Source organism: Misgurnus anguillicaudatus, chromosome 14 (assembly GCF_027580225.2).
Source record: "Misgurnus anguillicaudatus chromosome 14, ASM2758022v2, whole genome shotgun sequence".
NCBI lineage: Eukaryota > Metazoa > Chordata > Actinopteri > Cypriniformes > Cobitidae > Misgurnus > Misgurnus anguillicaudatus.
The window spans coordinates 29,860,510-29,875,705 of NC_073350.2; the positions used below are offsets into that span (position 1 = coordinate 29,860,510).

Here is a 15,196-nt window from a genome sequence, read left to right on the forward strand (position 1 = left end):
GAAAAGAGCTGCTTTACATACATTCTAAATCAAAAACGTCTTGCAGACATCTTCAATATGTCTATATGACATCTTTTAGGAGACGTCTCACAGACGTATTGCAGATGAGAAAACAATTTAAATAAGACATCTTGCAGATGTAAACGCAGACATCAAATAGACGTCTCCGAGATGTATGTGTGCTATGCTATCAGGGTCTGAATGCACTGACAGAGGGCCCCTCACAAAGCTTTGCTTAGGGCCTCCCAGCATCTAGGACCGGCACTGTTGCCAATAAATACAACGATGCACCGTTTAAGTGAATGGGAAGGACTTGCGTATCATATGCACGCCAAAGTGGAATTTGGTATATGTATTGCACGATTTTTACACGTGCTATTTATACGCATCTACGTGAGACCAGAGATGGGGACTTGAGTTTGAGACTCGGACTCGAGTGCGACTTAAGTCGCACACACAGTGACTTCAGACTCGACATGAGACTCGACCCTCAAAGACTTCAGACTCGACTCGGACTCGAGCCGCACGACTCGTGAACAATGTTTATGTTTAGGAAACGTCTGATGAGCTCGCTGTCATAGCTCCCTCAGTTACCTACAACCTGCCCACGACGTAACACGTGACGTATCTGCTCCGCGCACGCGGCCGCGAACATACATGTCGACTGCACCTGCAGGCAGCCGCTGCTGTGGCATTCATCTGAAGCTTTGGGTAGTGCTGTGACGGATCCGCGGTTTGGCTCGCATGCGATTTGCGGATTAATATGCAATTTAAATAGGGTAAGTTTATCATTAACGTGTTTCTAATGCTTGCAATTGTTTAAATGGTTAAACAATTTAACCGCAAAAAAGGCGCTCAAGTGAGCAGATTTCTGTACGCACATGCCAGTGTATCCGGTCCAGCTCCAGTCAGGTCCAGAGTTGCGCTACTTTGTGTCATACTGTAGTCCATTAACATACATCTGCTGAATAGAGCAATGAAAAACAATGTAACGTTTTTATGTGAAGCGACTGCTGCATCTTCTTCCTGACGCACTGTTTGGAATTCGTCCTCTGCCTGTGTTTGAGCACGTGTTTAAGTGCCCTCAGTAGTGTATATACAGAGAGAAGTGTTTCAAAATTTAAGCCAACATAAAATCTTTCTTTTCTTGACAAGGCACATACACGCAAAATGATCTCACAGTATTCTTTTTCTAATAAAAACATTTTTGTTTATGTCTTAAGAAACCAGTCAGAAACCAGTCTGGGCTTATTTGTTCTTAATAAAGAGACAGTAACCTCAATTAACCTACTTAAGTCTGTGTCATTTATGTTAATCAAACAACCCAAGACAAACAGAAAATCACTTCTATTGCTCAATAATAATAATAATAATATTTAATTTGTACAATAAAGACAGTGTTATTATCCATTTAATTTAATTCCTGTACCTAATGCTAATTTTAGACCTTACTTAATGTGCAACTTTGTTCTTTTTTATAAATGTTTATAATTTCTTTATTTGTTATTAGAGTTTTATTTATTACAATGAGACTTGAGACTTGACTTGGACTCGAGCCCAGAGACTTCAGACTTGACTTGGACTCAAGCTCAAAGACTTCAGACTTGACTTGGACTCGAGGTCAAAGACTTAAGACTTGACTCGGACTCGAGCTCAGAGACTTGTGAACATCTCTGCGTGAGACTGGGTTGCTTTGGAGGGGTAGGTGCTCAAAGTATAAAAGGGCACATTCTTCGCTGGCACGCACGCACACAATGGAAACAAATAAAAAGCAAAACAAAAAAAGACCATTTTAAGTCTAATATTTTTTACATTTTCCTTGCAGATAGAGTAAGACAGAAAAATCTATATAGACAAGAGTTGTGTGCGTGCAACAGTAGGCCCTATGCAGTTTTGTGATAATGATATCATATTTTGCATTGTGACTATAAGAAATTGTTAGGATTATGTGAATTTTTGTCATATTTAAAATATAATTCTATCATAATCCTGTTCTGAATTTATTCTTTTTTTATTATTTAAATAATAATAAAAACAGCAACTATGAAGATAAATCAGAAAATTATCAAATCAATATGAGCCTGATTTCCAGTGATGTGAAACTATTTTTATGGCACTCTACGGTTTTTAATAAAAAAATGCTATAATAGCAGTTCAAAGTATGAATAATTTTTTGTCAAATATTATTTATTAATTTTACTAAACATTAGATTGGGCAGGCCTTCACAAAAGTGCATTTAATTACAAAATAGCTTTGTTTTTTTTGGGAATTTTAAGGAATTTATAGGAAGTGCTTGAAATGTCATCCAATACTTTATTTACATTTGTACTAAACTTTCTTAAAGTGGAAATGTGAAAAATGTGTAAAGTTCGATTTAGTAAAACATTAAAATACATGAACCAACTGACAATTAACTTTTAAGTCCATATGATAGTAAATCTGAGTGCATGTGACAGCGTGAAAAGTTAAGCTTAAAGAAAGAAACATGGGCTCATAGTAAGATGTCCATCATTTTCTGGAAAGTGGGCGGAGTCCTATGAAGGCCAGAGGGAAGGGTCCGGTACTGCCAGTGGCCATTAGTGAAGGAAAATACAGTTTTAGGATTTGCATTTTTAGAGAGCGGTACCTGGCAGTAGTCCTTGGTGAGATCGAGGGTTGAGATGTACTGAGCCCTTCCCAACCAGTCCAGCAGCTCATCAACTCTAGGCACGGGGTATCTGTCGAATTAAGAAACCTTGTTGAGGCGACGGAAGTCATTGCAGAAGCAGAGGGTGCCTTCAGGCTTTGGGACCATCATGACCAGGCTGGACCACGGGCTGTGTAGAAGTTCTATTATCCCTAACTTCAGCATTTGTTGTACCATATGCCAGGCTTTGTTCGCCACGTCCAGGAGGCCGCGGGGTTGCTGGCCGAAGAGGAGCTGGAATGGGGTGAACTAGTTGAGGCCTAGTAAACTTTGCGGATGGAAATGAACCCAGGGTCTGGGGATGGTAGACGCTCGCACTGAAATGCAAAGGCCAGCCATTAGCCAGTACATCTACATTGGAATGACGACTCAGCTAGAGGGACATGAAGCTACTAACCAGTACATCTCTGTCGTGATGGTGACTCGGCTGGAGACCAGGAAGAGCATCTGGGCGATGGTTTTGATGGTGGCTTTTCGGAGTGGGACTGCCTCTGGATATCGGGTGGCATAGTCAACAATTACCAGGATATGTTCATGTCCTCAGGCAGACTTGGGCAGCAGCCCCAAAAGGTCCCTCTCGATTCCCTCTAAGGGCCCTTAAGCCAAAAGTATACTAGGGACGTCTGCGTATGCGCATAACGTCATTTTAGTCATCAGGAGGGTCTGCGGCCGGCCGCGCGGACCGTCCGCGTGCAGCTCAAAATTTGAGACTGCGTGGACAGTGCGCGTACAGTCCACGTACAACAGCGCATGCTCGTGAAAATATTTAGACAGGACACTCCACTACAAACAATTATACAAAGGAAATAGACAGCATTTGCACACACACTATCGTTCTTCTTCTTTACTTTTTATTTCTTCCAAGAACAGAAAGCTGTGGAGCACGTTTGTTACCATAATGTTTGATTCCTATTCTTTGTTGTATTGTTGTTTGTTCTAAACTGTGTTTGCAATGGTGGATCGGTTACTTTTCTTCACCTATCCTAATGTTTTAATGTACAGTAAATGTCGCCATCAGTGCTGCCCTGATGGCCTGTTAGACTTATAATTTTAATAAGAAATCATTTGTATTGCGTGTAGTGTCGAACATGGCCATCCGCATGTTACCGCGGGGAGTATACTTGAAAAGCTGCGCTGACGCGTGCGCGCGCGAACCGGACGTGGACGCGGAATAAAGGTATACCCCGGCCTTTAGATGTCCTGCAATGAGGTGTGAATGTGGCAGTTCTAGTAGGGTCTCCGTCCTCGTGCATGGCAAGACTAACAATTATTTTTCCTCCCCCTTTGCTGAGCGACACAATAAAGCAGGCCTTTCTGAACAATGAAGTGTGGGAGAGGATGGGGGCCAAGCTGAACTTCCTTGCCTTCTATGACATGGACCTGGGTCCAACAGTGCTTCAGCCTGTTATCCCCGCATTGATCCTTGGCAAATGAGCCACCTCATGTCACCTATTGGAACACATTATAAAAAGGGTTAGGATTTTGAAAAAGGTCCTTCATCACTCCTACTTCCACCGGCCAGACGCCTGGGCCGGCCAAAATGGTCACTCTGTGAGCTGATACTAGTCGTGTGTATGCATGGACACATGTTATAGGAAGGAAGGCTTTAGAATCCACACGTGGGGATAGAAAGTTCGACTTGACCAGGCTTACTGCACTGCCTGAATTCATGAGGGCCAGAAACGACTTCCTGTTGATCTTGATGTCAGCTTCTGGAGCTCCAACTGGCATATTGTTGTGAATGACTCAGGCTGCCAGCCAGGTTCGTACAGAAGGCGCGGAAGCCTCTTTTAGCATGTGCTTCTAGCAGGGTGGTACTTGGATTCTTGAACCTGAAGCAGACAGTCGATGACAATGCCTGGCCGTTGGATCCCCCTCCAGCAGTGTGAGTTCAGCGGCCTGGGGACAGGCTGGCAGATGGGGCTTATATTTCCAATCGAAGAAGTACTGAGCAGCGCATACTGTATCGGAGACAAACCCAAGTGGGCCAAAATTTTCGTCTTCACCTTTTAAAAAGCTCAGCAGTGGCGCGGGGAGAGAAAAGTATGTGCGCTCACAAACTCGCTTATCCATGTCTTTATGGACCTTGCTTTGTGCACTGGTGGACAGTCATGTTGGAACAGGAAGGGGCCTTTCCCAAACTGTTCCCACAAAGTTGGGAGCATGAAATTGTCCAAAAGTTTTGGTATGATGAAGCATTAAATGTTCCTTTCACTGAAAGTGATTGGAACACCTAAATTCAACAATTTGGAGGGGTGTCCCAAAATGTTTGGCAATTGCTGTCAGGAAAATAAACAAATTTTCCATTTGCTAAAAAAACTAAGGCATAACAAATATAGCCAATATAGTTTGCTCAACACCAGAATATATCAATAATTATCTAAATATGCAAACTTTAAACATAATGTGCATTGTTTTAAAATATTGACAGGAGTCATACAACAGCTTGCATAACTGAGAGCTAATCCTGGATTAATCTAAACCCTGTCCTGGACAACCACCCCATCAACATTATGATGGACTTTTCTGCTTTGGACGGATATTGTGAGATTTCACTGCTATGCTTTCAAATGCCTCTCGGCACAGTAATGCCACATGGCAATCAGTCTGTGCCACGCCGCATGAAGTTAAGAGTAAGGTTCCCCCCTTGCGGTTAAGGGCCCTTTGCACCTTACATACTTTGCGTAAAGGGAGGATCGGATCTGGTGGTCAGGATATTCTTACACCTGTTGTGTTCTATGGAAGAAAGTAATTTGTGTCAGAAATGACACGAAGGAGATTAAAGATGACAGAATCTTGAGTGAATGTGTTTTTGTAACGCTGATGTGAAACAATCGGTTTTGTGAAAATGGACTGCAGAATTAAACGTAACTGACCATTAACATGTGCAGCTCAGACTTACAGTGGTCTTCAACATGGTGCCCGCAGTCAAATAAAATCAACAAGTAAAACCACTTTTTTTGGAATAGACTATAAAAGTAGCCCCCCCCCCCAGTTTTATCTATTGTGGTAGCCCTTGCTAACAAAAAGGTTGGAGACCCCTGACACTGCATAACGTGTTATAGGCTGAATGAATATGATTTATTATAGTGTCTGTGAAGTTACTGTGAGTTTTTGTTGACACTTACAGTTTCTGGTTGAGTCAAACTGACTGTATGCTTGACACGTGGGGATACGCAAAATTTCACTGGGGCGGTACCCTTTCAAAAAGTACACATTTGTACCGAAAAGTCCATATCAGTACCTCAAAGGTACATATTGGTCCCAATTGTACCTAAATATGATACATATTTAGACCTTTTTATTGGGTGCTGTCCCAGTGACAGCTTTTTTGCATGTGAGAGAAGATACTTACTTCACAGGTTAATAACACATTCTAAATTGTTACATTACATTAATATTTATTGGAATACAACTTGAACATTTTTATTCATAGTTTCCACAATAAAATAAATAAATAATACATTTTGAATAAATTAATTCTTAGGTCTCCCTCAGGCAAAGTTGTCAGTGTCTTCTTCAGTTATCATGGACAGAGACACAGTACAGCTGAAGTGTAGTAACAGTGAGAATCAGAAGATGTACGAGTGTTACTTCATAATAGATGATAGCAGAAGTAAACAGAGCAGATCATGTCAACTATCACTCACTGGATCTGACATCATTATTTGGTCAGGAGGTCAGAGGTCATCTGTCATCATAACCTGCTACTACACTGTGTATACATCACAAGTGTCCATGTCATCTCCACATTCAGATCCAGTAACAGTAACAATTCGGAGTAAGTTATTTTTTAGAAAATCATAACTGAGAAAATTTTACTATAGTAAAACTTGTGACATCCAACCAGAGTCTTCACTTTAAGGTAAATTAGTTTTCTTTAATGATTTATTTAGGTTTTCCTCAGGCCAAGTTGTCAGTGTCTTCTTCAGTTATCACGTACAGAGATACATTACAGCTGGAGTGTAGTAACAGTGAAAATCAGATGATGTACGAGTGTTACTTCATAATAGATGGAAGAGGAAATAACAGGAAACAGAGCGAATCATGTCAACTATCACTTACTAGATCTGACATCATTAAATGGTCAGGAGGTCAGAGGTCATCTGTCATCATAACCTGCTTCTACACAGTATATAAATCACAAGGTCTCATGCCATCTCCACGTTCAGATCCAGTAACAGTAACAGTTCAGGGTAAGTTACTGTTTAGAAATCATAACTAAGACATTTTCACTAAATAAAACTTGTGACAACTAACTCCAGTCTCCACTTTAATGTAAATTAGTAAACACATTTTTATAATTTATTTAGGTTTTCCTCAAGCAAAGTTGTCAGTGTCTTCTTCAGTTATCATGGACAAAGACACAGTACAGCTGGACTGTATGAACAGTGAGAATCAGATGATGGACGAATGTTACTTTATAATAGATGGAAGAGAAAATAACCGGAAACAGAGCAAATCATGTCGACTATTACTCACTAGATCTGACATCAGTATTTGGTCAGGAGTTCAGAGGTCATCTGTCATCATAACCTGCTACTACATTGTGTATACATCACAAGTGTCCATAACACCTCCACGTTCAGATCCAGTAACAGTAACAGTTCAGGGTAAGTTACTGTTTAGAAATCATGACTGAGAAATTTTCACTAGAGTAAAACTTGTGACAACAAACCCCAATCTCCACTTTAATGTAAACCAGAATATAATTTTGCATTAATGGTTTATTTAGGTTTTCCTCAAGCAAAGTTGTCAGTGTCTTCTTCAGTTATCATGTTCAGAGACACAGTACAGCTGGACTGTAGTAACAGTGAGAATCAGATGATGGACGAGTGTTACTTCATAATAGATGGAAGAGGAGAGAACAAGAAACAGAGCAGATCATGTCTACTATCACTCACTGGATCGGAAATCAGTATTTGGTCAGGAGGTCAGAGGTCATCTGTCATAACCTGCTACTACACTGTGTATATATCACCAGTGTCCTTACCATCTCCACGTTCAGATCCAGTTACAGTAACAGTTCAGAGTAAGTTATTGTTTAGAAATCATAACTGAGAAAATTTCATTACAGTAAAACTTGCAACAAACACCCCAGTCTCCAGGGGTGGTAAAAGTACTCAAAGTTATACTCGAGTAAAAGTAATTTCCTTTTTAAATTAAGGAATTTAAGTGAAAACATCATTAAATACACTGTATTCTTTATTAGTGCGCAAGTCATGAGTGCTCCACTACTCCAGCACGCGCTTCTCTACTCTGCTCCTCTAGCAGGCGCTTGCGAGGTTTAATTTTACCTCAGAAACAAACATCAGACACAAACATTATTTTACAGATTTATTTTCTCCCTTTCATCATTTAACTTAAATATGAGAGAACAAACATATATTTAGTGGTTTTCAATCGACTATATGAGGATGATATGATGTTAAAAGAAGCTTTTGATTGATGTGAAACGGAGGCGAAACGTTAGGCGGCTAAATTGTGGTAAGATTCGTAAAAGTGAATTAAATCTTTTTACCTCCGAGACTACATTATTTTAGCAAATTCTACTATCTTTTTCTTTTTTTAGTAACGTTAACTTAAATATGAGTTGAAAAACATGTATATGAATTATTTCCAATTTATTTGACACGTCTTATGGAGAGAATATGATGTAAGGGAGAAGCTTAGGGTATTTTATCTGATCTGTAAGTGTTTGTTTATCTGTCTTTATTTGTAAATAGGTCTGTTTTAAGTCCTCTATATCGTGTTGAAGTCATTATTTATATGGGTAACACTTTAAAATAAGGTTCATTAGTTTACATTAGTTAACTGCATTAGTTAAAATTAAGCATTTATTAATATTCGTTCATGTTAATTTCAACAATTAATAACACCTTATTAAAATCTTGTTAACGTTAGTTAATGCACTTAACTAACACAAACGAATAAACAAATTAAAAGCTTTATTTAACTAACATGAACAAAGATTAATAAATAATGTTACAAGTGTATTGCTCATGTTTTGTTCATGTTATTTAATAAATTAAGTAATGTTAACTAATGAAACTTATTTTAAATTGTTACCTTTATGTTTTATAAAATACAATGTTACGTTAATCTAAATACAATATGTGATGCTGAGTTTTTTTTTTTATTAAAATTAGCTCCAGTTCATGTTCTCTGAACAATAAACACTGTTTAACACATGATTTTTAGTCTGATTATTTGCATTAAGGTATATCACAATATAGAGGTTAAGGGAACTGCACCTGTTTCTGCGGTTATCTTCCACTTCGCATTGTGCGCTGAACTGACTGCTGAGCGTATTCTGGCAAAGACCTCACGCACATTCTTTTTTTCAAAAGAAACCTCAGTTTTTCATTGTTTTGTAAAGCCAGTGTAATAAATACTTGGAGCGGGCATGGGAAAATGTATCGGCATAAAAAGTAATCTTTGTGTTTAATATTGGAGTAAAATATGCAAATAAAACAAGAAAAGTACAGATCCCCGAAAAAAATACTAAAGTAAAGTAATTAAGTGTTTTTACATCGTTACTTACCACCACTGCCAGTCTCCACTTTAAGGTAAATCAGAAAATAATTTTTCATTAATGTTTTATTAGGTTTTTCTCAGGCCAGGTTGTCAGTGTCTTCTTCAGTTATCATGGACAGAGACACAGTACAGCTGGACTGTAGTAACAGTGAGAATCAGAAGATGTACGTGTGTTACTTCACAATAGATGGAAGAGAAAGTAAACTGAGCAGATCATGTCAACTATCACTCACTGGATCTGACATCATTGAATGGTCAGGAGTTCAAAAGTCATCTTTCATCATAACCTGCTTCTACTCTGTGTATAAATCACAAAAACTCATGTCATCTCCACGTTCAGATCCAGTAACAGTTCAGAGTAAGTTATTGATTTATAAATGATTATCATTTGCTATACGATTGTATTTATGTATTACTACATTCTCTCTGCAGTTTCAACATCATCTACCACTACAACTACTACAACAACAGCCATGACAACTTGTGAGTAATCTTAATGCTAAATCAAACTTTTCCTTTTTTCAGCTTTTCTTCTTTTAGAGGTCATCTTAAGCCAGATACACACTAAAGGATTATTGGCGAGAATTTACCCCGATTTTCCCTCCAGAGAATCCAAGATAAAATCGGGTCCTCGATCAGTTTTGATTTTCAGCTCAGATTATTATGTAATGTGTGATGTTTACAGGTTAAATCCTACACCTCCAGAACTCCTTGCAAGCAAATCAGGGCCACCCCGATCATAGAGAGAAAAAACGGCTTGTGCAAGTGTAGAAACTAACAAACTTCCTGAAAACGTGTCTGTGACTAAAAACGCATGAATGTTTAATAAAAAATGAGTCAGGGTGACTACCGCATTAGCTTGCAAATGTAAACATAAAAAAATAATAACCAGGTTGCCCGCACAGAGTATGTGAGTTGCCCACCAAAGCACATTCTATTAATAGCCTCAATTTTAATATTTATTTAATACATATTTTTTATTAGCTTTGCTTCTTTTATATATGCTAACATTTTAAACAATGATAAAACATATCCACAAGTCTCACCCCCAAGCAGTCCGAGATGCATATGTCCATCATTTTTCAGACGAAGACATTTTCAGTTATTTTAGAAAATGTTTTAGATCTTTCAGTTTATCAAATGTAAAGTTCGAATAGAGCTTTAAGAGAGAGTATCAGTGTAGCGTACGCACTTTTCTTAGTGACGTATGACAAATTCGGAGGGCGGGGGCAAAGATCAGCAGCACAGAACCATTACCGGAAGCTAGTTTTTGTTTATAAAGTTTTACATTTTGATATTTCTACATATTTCTACAACAAAACGGCACGGATTACCCTCAGAAGGCCTTTGTTTATCATCGTGGAGCCGTTTGGATTTCTTTTGTGAAGGATGGATGCACATTTTTTTGGACTTGTAGGACATGGACACCGTAACTTTACATTAGACTTCGCTAGCCTACACGTCGTGCCTAACAACGCCCCTTAGCTGTTATAAAATGTACTGGTAACTCACTGCTTTTTGGGGCTTATTGCTTTATTTTGGCCGAACTATATCTCTTTAATAATATCCTTTAATGTGTGATGGGCCATGTTTTCAAATTGTGAGCATGTTTAAGATTTGAAAGAATATCTGTCAAGAGTCTCTATGTGTGTGCTGCAACAAGATTTCATAAAAATCTTGTATAGCCCAAACCTTTTATAATACATTTCAACAGATTTTCCAGCTGAAGCTGTAACGTCCACAACTAAAACCACAGCTGGTGAGTTACAACAGTTATTCAAATTAAATTAAGCGAAAAATTCCTCTCTTAACTTGCTTATAGTTTACTAATATTGTACTCCATGTAATACGACTCCATTCTCTCTGCAGTTTCAACATCAACCACCCCTGTGGGTACTACAACAACAATCATGACAACTTGTGAGTAATCATATTGATAAATCAAACCTGAAGACATCAGAGAGACATTTTTCTTTCAACTGAACATTTTGTTATACATTTCTGCAGTGTCCATTACTGTAACCAAAACAGCTAGTAAGCTACAACACAACTCCATATTCAGTTACTATGAATTAAAATTTAGAGCTACTTTGTTATTTCTAAAAAGCTGCCTACTTTAAAGCATTTAACAGCTGCAACAAAATTCAGTAACCTCACATCGCTTCAACTAAGAAATTTATTTCATATTCACCTTATTTTTGACATAAATGTGGGTGCCGCCATCTTTGAGCTCCTTTGTGTTAAACTTCCAGTGAGCCACTAATGCCTTTACACTTTTGTGAGTCAAAGAAACTCTGGACTAGTGTTAAAAATGTAACTATCTTGAAAGTGTTCATTTAACTCTGATAACTGTGGAGCTATATACAGTAAACTCTGAAAAAGTGTTGAAATTCACTCTGTAAGACTTAACTCGTTCCCCGCCATTGACGAGATATCTCAATATTATAAAAACACCCAATTTAAAAAAAACAAGCAAAAAATTATTACTTTTATACTGCAATAAATGCTTTGATAATCGTTCTGAATCTGATCTCTAACAAAATTCCTTTACAAAAATGCAATTATTTCAGCTTTTTTGCTAAAAACTTTGTATTTTTGAAGAAAAATACCCATATTTAAGAGCTTATAACTATATGTTATTACTGTGATGAACCATTTTATTAAAGAATCTTTCATTTCCAGTTATAAAAGTAAAACAGAAAGACTAAATGACTGTATATGTTTTTTTTTACATCGTGTGATCTGTGTTGTTATTTTACTACTATTTATCAGACAAAACAACACACACATGCAACACAGCACACAAACAGCAGAACACAACACAGACATGTAATGAACCAGATGAGAATTGATCTCGCTCTCTGGGATGTGTGTCTTTGTTACTAACCACTCCAACACTGAAGGAGATTGAATCCAATTACATATAAACAATGTTCTGAATATTCAATTAATTTGAATATTTGTACAGAATCTGCAGTGATACAGGAGACTTGATGATGTGAATTCAACAGTAAGATAATCAAAGAGAATTCATTGATTCCTTTGAATGAGCTTCAATGAAGAAAAATGCTTTTTACTGTTAGAGAGTGTAGTTATGTTATCTACCAGCAGAGGATAACAGAGTCATGCTAACCAACCAAACCACGAGACCTTTAGTGTAGCTCAGAGACGATAACGTTGAATGTGAGGGAGATGCAGAGATTAAAACTGAATGTTTCCTCTAAAAATCATTAGTGAAAAATAAGGGTAAAAATTCAACAAAATGGTATATGATGACCACCTGCACTATGATGGACTTTGATATTCACCATTCAGTGTGTGTAGGGATAGGCATTTGTCAGTAATTTTATTTTAGAATATTTGAGTTTATTAATTTTTCTTATCAAATACAGATACATTCAGACTGCTCACTTCCTGGCTTCAGTGATACTGTAATGATAAAACAATGTTGTTCTTTTTACTGTTTGTCATGTTTAATATATATTTTTAATAATTTAAGTAAAATAAATAGAAATAAAAGCATAAACGCATTTCGTCTCTCCGTTACATTCATAATTTGTTTTGTTTCATTAGCATTATGAATTTCACAACAGCATAACATTAAAGATTTCAAAACTTTCCATTAACATTATCAGTAATATCTCTGTGAGGTCTGTGATGCATTGTTTCAAGATCAGATCAGAGACAAGTGCTGCATACAAAACTTATCAACATACTCTGAGTATTACAATAATGATTTATACTATTTATATGTTGTTAGAATTAAAATAGACCTAAATGTTTTTTATACTGAAGACAGAAGATATACTTTGTTTGTATTGCTCTGATTGTGGACTGATCTATATTTTCATATACATTAAGCTAACAGCACGATACATGTTGTGGTTTCCTGTGGGCCGATCTTCAACTTCCTAATTCAGATACTTGTGAGTCTCGTTTTGTGTCTTGTCTCTCACTTGCTGTAATAATGGAGTTGTTCATCATCACTCTTCTGCATCTTCTTATGGAGGTTCAGTCATATAGTAAGTGTGTCACGGTCCTGTCAGACATCTGTGCTGGATGTAGGTCTGAGTGCATCTGGCAGGACCGTGATAGTATCATGTTCTGTGTGGGGACATGTGGAATCACATTGTGTGCGTGGTTTCCACATGTTCCCGGTGTCTTGTTGCTGTCATGATCTTGCCAGACCTTAGTATAGGTTCAGGTCTGTGTTAGAGAGCAAGATCATGGCAGCATTGTGGTTATGTGGGAATACGTGTGTTTTCACATCATGTATGTGTAACACGTGTTCCCAGTGTCTTGTCACTTTTACCCTACTCCCTTATGTACGCGTGTCTTACGTGATTAATTATGTTCACCTGTTCCCCATTGATGTGCTGTCTATATAATGCCCTCGTGTTCTCTGTGTGGTGTGCGTGCGTTGTTGTATTTCCAGTGTTATGCTTCCCGTTAACTGTTCCAGTCTGATTTGTGTTTCATCACAGTGTTTTTGTTCCTTTCTGTTTTTACCCCCTCGTGGGTGTTTCTGTTATTTTGTAAATAAATCATAGTTATATTTTTATACATCCTTTGCATTTGGGTTCTTCTTTTGTTTCCACAATCCGGTTAAAACCGATCGTGACAAAGTGATTTATATTATTGTCTTTTACATTATTGAGCAGATGCTTTTATACAAGGAACATGAAAATATATTTGTCAAACAACAACTACAATATACTGCCAAGATCCTACAGTCATGGGGTTGGGCAAAGATATATCAAAATGTATTTTAAAATAAAATATCAAATACCAAATTTTACTTCACTACATTCTAAAGCAGAGAATCATACTGTGTATTCTTTAATATTGCATATTCAAATTTATTTAATACCTAATTACATTTAAATTGTGTTCTTTTACTTGAGTAAAACTACGTTAATGTACTTAAATATTAAATATAAAACAAAAACGTATTATTTATGAAATGTTATAAAGTAAAAATGATGATAATATGCTTTGGAATGTATGTTTTCCAAAGAAAAACATGGATAAAATACAAATACTTGAAAAATACTTTTAAGTAGAAAGTAAAACCTCTGCTTGATAGTTACCCTAGCAACTTATCAACCCATGTGGTCTGTGGACGACATTGGCATGAACGATCAATTTACTTCTTCTTTCTTTCCCATTTAGACGCGTTTTCACCGTGTTTTCGCCAAAGTCATGCTGTACTCAAATGCTGCCGCTCTTTCTTTTGCCACTCAGTGGGCGTAACGTCATTTGCATACCCTCTATTCAAAGTATGAATAATTTTTAGTCAAATATTATTTATGAATTTTACTAAACATTAGATTGGGCAGGCCTTCGCAAAAGGGCATTTAATTACAAAAAAGCTTTGGGTGTTATTTGGAATTTTAAGGAATTTATAGGAAGTGCTTGAAATGTCATCCAATACTTTATCTACATTTGTACTAAACTTTCTTAAAGTGGAAATGTGAAAAATGTCTGACTGTGTGAAGTTTGATTTAGTAAAACATTAAAATACATGAACCAACTGACAATTAACTTTTAAGTCCATACGATAGGAAATCTGAGTGCAGATTAAAAAGTCAAGCTTAAAGAAAGAAACATGGGGTCATAGTGATATGTCCATCATTTTCTGGAAAGTGGCCGGAGTCCTATGAAGGCCAGAAGGAAAGGTCCGGTACTACCAGTGGCCACTAGGATTTGCATTTTTAGAGAGCTGTACCTGGCAGTAGCCCTTGGTGGGATCCAGGGTTGAGATGTACTGAACTCTTCCCAACCAGTCCAGCAGCTCATCGACTCTAGGCACGGGGTATCTGTCGAATTCAGAAACCTTGTTGAGGCGACGGAAGTCATTGCAGAAGCAGAGGGTGCCTTCAGGCTTTGGGACCATCATGACCAGGCTGGACCACAGGCTGTGTAAAAGTTCTATTATCCCTAACTTCAGCATTTGTTGTACCATATGTCAG

The 15,196-nt window shown here is 37.5% G+C and overlaps 1 protein-coding gene across 1 annotated transcript in view; it reads left to right on the forward strand.

Moving 5' to 3' along the window:
* The window catches only part of LOC129427914 (uncharacterized), a 211,901-nt gene that overhangs the window by 9,835 nt on the left and 186,870 nt on the right, over positions 1 to 15,196 (forward strand). The gene's annotated exons all lie outside the window — the stretch shown is intronic.